The sequence below is a fragment of the Dipodomys ordii genome, unplaced genomic scaffold, assembly GCF_000151885.1.
Source record: "Dipodomys ordii isolate 6190 unplaced genomic scaffold, Dord_2.0 Scaffold462, whole genome shotgun sequence".
Classification (NCBI taxonomy): domain Eukaryota; kingdom Metazoa; phylum Chordata; class Mammalia; order Rodentia; family Heteromyidae; genus Dipodomys; species Dipodomys ordii.
The window spans coordinates 71,333-79,793 of NW_012267678.1; the positions used below are offsets into that span (position 1 = coordinate 71,333).

An 8,461-nucleotide genomic window follows, 5' to 3' on the forward strand; every position below is an offset into this window, starting at 1 on the left:
AGGGGGGTAGGGGAGAGGATGGGGGGGATGCTGGGAAGGGATGTGAAGGTTAAACAAAGAGGAGGCTGCAACCCTTGATAAGAAATGTACGCATTATCCTACCAATGTAATTGTAACCCCTCTGAACAGTATGTTCACAAAAAAAATTAAATTAAATTTAAAAAAATTCTGCAGTAGAGGTTAATAATATCTGCATTTGGGGCACAGACAAAGTACAGGAGTTGTGAGCCAAACACTTAGATGCAAAGCCTCCATCTTGGTGTAGATATACCACGTTATTTTCTGTGCCACATCAAATCCTCCTAGAAGACCTTAGGGCACTCCACAGAAAGTATATGTCACTTGTCAAATACTCCTTTACCTAGAGTTAAGAGGGAGTTCAAACATTGAGCCCATGGCTTCACTACCTATGTGCAAGTGTTCCAAGTGAGCACAGAGAGTCTGATCTGACATCATGCTGCACATCAGGAAGTTTAGGCAAGATTCAAAACACTGAAATTGTTTACACGATTTTCTGGCCACAGTGGACTTAAGCTGCTGAAATGTGCTGAATTTGATGCCATATCCAGAAAGAAGGCACTCAGACATGGCAATGGAATCTCCGTGCACACTGACAGCTTCTTCAGGGAATATCAGAATGTTGTTCAAGTAAAGAAATTTGTCCTTTAGGACCAGTTCATCAGCCTCCACCTGGAAAAAGGCATCAAACATGGCAGTGGACCCACATGCCACTGGATTTAATGTGGTTTAATTTTATCTTAAGTCTCATCATACAGCGTCCTATAAAGAAAATGGGAAGTTTTCTTTTAAACATGAAATTGAGTATTACTAGTTTTAGGAATCAATGATAACTTCAAATAGCCTTAAATTATTTCAGGACTGCTTTGTTTTATTATGTAATGGGCTTGGGTATTATTTATTTCAAGACTGCTTTGTTTTATTATGTAATGGGCTTGGGTATTAAATACATATTCAATCATACATGGTCCTAATGCTTTTCTTACAATTTCATTTAAAAGTAAGGTCTTTTATGCATTTTACTTTTATGAGCTTTGTGAATGCTCTAAGCCACTTTTCAACCAATATCTCATACACTTTTGCATTTAATCTTAAGAAATACTTTTGCATTTTGTATTCAAACTCAGGATATTCAATCACATGTCACCGATGGGAATTTATTTCTTAGGGAAAATTTGTTCAAATATGAAGAAAAGGAAATTAATGATTGATTAGGGTACATTTATAAGAGGTAAAATTTAAATTGCCTAAATTCTGATTTTATATCTTATTAATATGTCCCTTGACATCTAGTTATTTAGAGTATTGACTGTTTACAAACCCAGAATTTAGGCATCTATCTGTGACACCATTTTGAAGAAGTTAGGAACATTTGAGTTACTGTTCCATAGAGTTAATTTTACAGGGGAACTGTGTCCTGCATATCATTTTGTTGCATTAATTACGCACCCTTATCTTGTGATAACCTGTACTTAAATATTTCATGCTACTTTTAACTCACAATTAATGAAGGGATTTTTAAAATTAATATATGTCTCAATTGTATAAAGATTTTATTGCAAAATTTATTTTCAAAAAAATTACTTTATTGTTGTTTTGGAAGTATATACAGTGGGGTTATCTTTACATACATCAAGTATTAAGTACATTTCCTTTCACATAGTGTCATCTGTTCCCTCATTCTCTCCCATTCCTTTCCTTCCTTCTCTACCCATGAGTTGCATAGTTCATTTTCATCAATGACCAGTATAGCCAGTGTGCTCTACTGCTGCATTTTTCTTCATTTTTCCTCCAATATTGTGTCCTCCTCCTCCTCCCACTGATGTGCACGTGAATACACCATATTTGAAGTAAAGAATACATTTTCATAAAAATTGTAATAGCAAATTAAGATAAAATCCTTCATTTCTGTATCTTTGGAGTTTGTTTCAGTATGTATATTATTTTTATACATGTTAAAAGGTGCTTGGGTATTGCACCTTTGTGATTCTCTCCTAGGACTATCTTCTTGGTCTCATTATAGGTGGGTATCTAGAAATTCTGTGTAATTTGTCATATCCCAGTGTGTTTTAAGCCTAACATCTGCATATGAGGGAAATCATGAATTTATATCTTTCTGATCTTGGCTTGTCTCACTTAACATGATTTGTTAAGGCAAAGGGCATAGCTAGCAAGATCACCAGAAAACCCACGGACTGGGAAAAGATTTTCACTAGCCATACAACGAAAAAGGGTCTCATAATTAAAATATACTTAGAACTCAAAAAATGAAATCCCCCAACAACAAATCCTCAAAGAAACAACAGCCTGATTAACAAATGGGCTATAAACTTGAAGAGAGACTTCTCTGAAGAAGAAATAAGAATGGCAAATAGACACATGAAGAAACGCTCAACCTCTCTAGCCATAAAAGAAATGCAAATCAAGACAATGCTGAGATTCCACCTCACTCCAGCTAGAATGGCTATAATCAAGAAATCTAGTAACAACATATGTTAGAGGGGATGTAGCCCAAACGCAACCCTACTGCATTGTTGGCGGGAGTGTAAACTTGTTCAACCACTCTTCAAAGCAGTATGGAGGTTCCTCAAAATAGGAGAGCTCCCTTATGACCCAGCAATCCCACTTTTGGGCATTTACACAAATGATCACAAACAAGGTCATACCAAAGCTACCATCACAACCATGTTTATCACACAATCATGTTTATTTACCATAGCTAAGATATGGATCCAAACCAGATGCCCCCCAGTAGATGTATGGATCAAGAAAATGTGGTATATATATATATATATATATATATATATATATATATATATATATATAGTGGAATTATATGCCTCCATCAGAAAGAATGACACTGGCTCTTTTGTTAGGAAATGGAAAGACTTGGAAAAAATTATATTGAGTAAGTCAAGCCTAAAAAACATAGATTCCATGGTTTCCCTTGTTTGCAGTGACTAGTACATGTCTAGGACAAGCAGAGAAGGTCAAAGGCCATGGACATACAACCACATGAGATAATGTTAAGCAAAATGTACCCCAAGACAGGGACACAGAGGGTTTTTTTTCTCTTTCTTGCTAATGTTTTTAATGTATTTACAATACACTATGTGATTCTTTTGTTTCTATTGTAGGTTCTTCCCCCATGGTATAACCCCTGTTTTCACTGGATTTGATGCCTGTGTTCTGCATCATGTATATACATTTTTGTAATTTGGGGAGGGGAAGGGATACTGCAGAACGCTTAAATGGGGATGCAGGTTGACCCATTGTGATGAAGATATGTATAGGACACTATATTGAAAACGAATGTTACAATGTTGGGGGAGGGGTGGGACGAATTGGGGAGGTGGTAAGAGAAGTGATGGTAGGGGGAAAATAAAGGAGGAGGTAAGAATGGTTGCTATGAAATGTACTCCTTACCCTACTCATGTAACTGTAACCCCTCTGTACAACATTTTTACAATAAAAAGATTTGTTCCATTGTTAGTTCCTTGAAGATTTATGCCCATTATTCGATGGTAACAAAATTATTTGATTGCTAAATGTTATGAAATATTTAGAATTATTCATAACATTGAAATCATCTTAAATGATATTAGTTTCTTCTCAGAGCTCTCTTTTTGCATTTTAATGTATTTCTGATCACTGGCACTCGTACATCACGAGATGATTGTGTATAGCTTGGTGAAAAGCTTTGACTCGTATTTCTTTCTCTCTTTTTTTTTTTTTTGTCGGTCCTGGGACTTGAACTCCGCCTAGGCTCTGTCTCTCAGCTCCTCAGCTCAAGGCTAGCTTCTGAGTAGCTAGGGTTAAAGGCATGAGCCAATGGTGCCCGGCTTAGCTTCTTATTTCAAACCTTAACTATCCATTGTTTAGGGATACAGGTGGACCCACTGCAAAAATGAGAGCTACAAGATGTTATATCGAAAAACGAACTTTACAACTTTTGCGGGGGCGGGAGTTGCGGGGAGGGGGTTAGGAGGGCAGGGTTGGTAAGGGGAAACAAAGGGGGAGGCAACAATGCTTGACAAAAAATGTACTCATTACCTTGCTCATGTAATTGTAACTCCTCTGTATGGTATTTTCACAATAAAACTATTTTTTAAATAAAAATTAAAAAAAAATTAACTATCCATCATGCTTCCTGAGACTTTCACCAGGATCTTGGATAGAATAAAATGAGTGCTTTGAAATTCCCCATCTAGAAATTCATGGACATTGCTTATCAGCTAATAAATTATTACCAGCTAATAAATTAAAATGATCTTTGCAAATGAGCTTGACTAGTATTTGTTATGAAGGGATATGTAAAATTCTGAACAATAGTGGTCTTACTTGGTCTTGTAGCCATGTGTTTAATGCAAGCTTATCTTAAATCATTTTTCTCTCTGCATGACTAGGTATCCTGGCCCTTGTTTTTAGACATTTCTCTAGGATAGTAAAATAGAACATGTGCGCCAGCTACCAACCTAAATGTGTTTTCAAGGTACATAAGTATGGGTTGCTACAATGTCCAACCACAAATAAGACTCTGGGAAAAGAGGTACAGAACCTTCTTCAGAACTCATGATGGAAAAGTTCTTTGCTGGTCAGCTTATGGCTCTTTGGTGTTAAAAGGGTGTAATAGAATCCAAATCTTTAGAATACATGCACAAATTTATGTTGCAAGAGGTAAGAGTTGTTTTCTAGAGGGGCATTTCTCATTCCTGTCCTTGTGCTGTAATTAAAGATAGTGTTGAAATCATTTCCCTTAATCTCTAGAAATCTAATTGACTACTTGTAGTACTCAGCCATTCTCTAAGTGCTGCAAGCTAATTTCTATGATTAAAACTCTGTTTCTGAAATCTAGTCCTTCAGTTAGTAATCCAGGAATATCTTTTTCTTGGCCCTACTTCTGTTTTTCTTTTTTCTTTTTTTTTCAGGTAAGGGTAGGTTTATTCAGTAGACCTGATGGGACCAGGCAAGGTTGGCACTCCACGTGGCTGGGAAAGGCCTGGGAATGAAAGAGAGCTGGGAAAGAGAGGAAAGAGAGAGGAAAGAGCTAGAAAAGAGCAGAGAGAGGGGTAAGAACAGTAGCACTCACGTGGTATTCAGGTGGCTGGGAAAGAGAGGAAAGAGAGAGGAAAGAGCTAAAGGAGAGAGAGAGCTAGAAAAGAAGAGCAAGAGCAAGAGCAGAAAAGAAGAGCAAGCTTGTGTTTTTCTTATGTAATACACTTGTTCATGTACCAGACATACTAACATAAACTGTTTTGATTTCAAGGAAAATTGATGTTGACTTCGTAGGACCAAAGTTGTCACCTTTTATATTTCATTAAAGAGAGTAGCTGAAAACAGACATTGACTGGAGTGGTTTGCAGAAAAGAAATCTTCAGTCATGGTAGCTTGTCTGGTGCCTTTGTTTTAGGTATGAGGGTTACACTGTGAAAACAATTTGAAAGCAAACTCCATCATTAGAAAGATTTCGATAAGTTGTGAAGCCCATGGACTGAGTCAGTGGTGGGGAACAGGAGAGCCTGTTAGTGCATTCTGCCCATGACATTTATATAGAAGGGTTCCTACAGACATGTACCATCAGTGTAGAAGTGAAGAAATGGCAATTTAGTGAATCAAGGCCATAGAGATTGTGAGTAAACTGTTACGTGTTTTTAGTTCCATTCCACAGGGCACTATTGCTCTCTGGAGAACACAGAACTCATACTTCTAGAAAGTTAATAGCTAAACAAGCTCACTAAATTAACTTCTTTCTCAATTGAGCGATGAAACATAAATTAGTTATGTTATGCTTAGCCTCTTCCAAAGAGGGAGGTTAGGCCCAGAATTTGGCCACACCTCTGTTTGGTTACTGAGACAGTATTTAGAAAGAATTTTCACGTAATAAGGGGGCTAATGTCATTACTTAGACCAACTGATATATGGTGCTTGTGAAATTCAGCCATTGGAAATGTTTTGGAAATGGTCTAGAATTTAAATATTTCTATTGCTCTTAAGTGCTTATTTCCAGTACTAGATTAGAGTCAAGGTAACACATGAAGCATGGAGAGGGATGTCAGTGTACATAGCTGAATCTAGTTAGAGGATAGTTTTACAGGAACTTATTGGCATGTTTGGTAATTTGAAGTTAAAAAATAGTAAGCCCTATCCTTTGTGGTAAGAATCTAGTGTTTTTAAATCAGCATGAGCAAGTATTATTGTAAGGTATCAACACAAAGAAGTCTGTGAAGCTGGGGGCTCCTTGAATAAAATAGGAAGTCAAAGGAGTATTCTTGAAATGTTCATTAAGATCCCATGAAATGGCTTTGCATGACTATCTTGCCATCCTTCAATAATTCAGCCAATATGTATGGAATTATGCTGTAATATAGAGCAGATCAAGGGTATTTAGTAACTCACCATGTAGCTTATGTATTGAAATGAGTAGTGAGAGTGAATGTAAAAGCCAGTGTTAAATGGGTAGATGGATTATGAGTGTTCTCTTTAGAAATGGGATAAAAAGTGATAGTGATTTTTTTCCACCAAAAGCTACAATTAGTTTGCATGGTTTTGTACACACTGATCTCTTTATTGCTTGCTGTAAAATATCATTATTTTTATTTGCTTTTTCATGTTTAAAAAAAACACTTATCCTGGTTTTCAAGAGATTCTATGAAAATCAAAGATATAATAAATTGTTACAATTCTTTTTCACAAACTCTCTTCCAGACCATTTTATAAATCAATTTAAAAACAATTATGAACCAAGTTGGCTATCTGTCATTCTGACTGGTTGTCCAATTTGTGGTGTTCTGTTTTCACACATGTCAAGAATGCTGAGAAAAGCCAGCTACAGGTGGTTCACACCTATAATCATACCTACAGGAGGCTGAGAACTGAGGATTTTGTTTCAAAGATAGCCCAGTCAGGAAAGTCCATGAGACTCTTATCTCCAATTAACCATCAGAAAATTAGAAGTGAAACTGTGGCTTAAGTGGGAGAGTGCTAGCCCTAAGCAGAAAAGCTCAGGGATAATGACCAGGCCCTGAATTCAAACTCCACAAGTGACAAAAAATGCTGAGAAGGATCTCACAAAGAGAAAGAAGCCAGATGAAAGTATAAAAATACCACCAGGCACAGAGCATACAGTCTGATAAAAAAAATTAAAGCTGATAAATTGGTAGTAAATCAGACAGAAACCATTTTCCAATTATGTTGGTTCTAACTAGAACCAACCTTATTCTTGCCAAAGGAGCCAGCTTACTTTTCAGTTTATGGTAGAATAATGCATTTACCTCATAGTTTGAAATAGTGTGGCATTCAAGTTCATGAGGCTCTTAAAAATGTAATAAATGTGTCCTAACATTTCACTTATAAAATGCTTTGCTATAATTTACCATTGTGCTATTGAAAAACAAAAAATAGAAAATGACTTTGCAAAGGTTCAAAATATAAGAATGCATTTGAAATGATTAAGTAGAGACTAAAGCAGCTGTGACAAAATGGAAGCATTGCAGGTAGAAGAAATGAACAAAAAGGAACCTGTTTGCACTCTCAACAAAGAATATAGCTCTATTGTCTTCATGAATGCCAAGTGAGAAACACAAGGGACACCAGTGGCCCTTGGTTAAGTCAGACCTTTATCATGCGAGGGTACAAACGGATATTACCCTTTCTAAAACCTCAACAACAATGGTCCCAGGGCAGACCCATGATTGACAAGAACTAATCACCAGTGCTACCTCATGTCCCTTCTGTCCATTCTTCCCAAGCCCTCCCTCTTCCCCCAACCAGTGGACGAGGCTACTCCTACTCAAAGGTCAACAAACAAAAGTAAGAATGGGTAAGGAGTTTATCACACCCAGACCCAAAATACTCATTGCAAAATGAGGTAAATCTCAGACAAGTGCAGAGGGGAAGGAACACATAGACTTCATCCCTGTACAGTCAGGAAAGGTCACAGGAGGCTCTCAGTTTTAGAAAGAGAGGGAGGACCATGGGGGACTGAGGTGGCTGCTGGTATTACTCAGTCCACACCTGATGGGCACAGATGGATATTGCCCACCACAGAGCCACAAATCAGCTCAAGGCAATGACTCTCAGGGCATCAGAAAGCTGCAGCTTCTCTAAGTCTAGCCTAGACCTTCCTTACAGTGCTTAGCCAATCTCTGGCCTCTGAATGTTTCTGGGACAACTCCCCCTCTTAGACATTTTTTTTTGTCAGTTGTGGGGCTTGAACTCTGGGCCTGGGAGCTGTCCCTGTGCTCTTAAGCTCAAGGCAAGTATTCTACCTCGAGCCACAGGGTCACTTCCCCCTTGTAGACAATTTTGAGGCCACACCAAACCTCTCATTACTGCCCATTGGAAAATAAACCACATTAAAGGCAAAGATCCCAAAATACCACAGGCCAATTTTCTTCCACTCACTCCACTCACAAAGTCCATGCTTTCAATGGGGTTATCATGT

At 37.6% G+C, this 8,461-nt stretch overlaps 1 pseudogene; it reads right to left on the reverse strand.

The window, feature by feature from the left end:
• Nucleotides 1–711, reverse strand: part of LOC106001826 — a 5,066-nt pseudogene extending 4,355 nt beyond the window's left edge.
• Nucleotides 712–8,461: the final 7,750 nt, after the last annotated feature.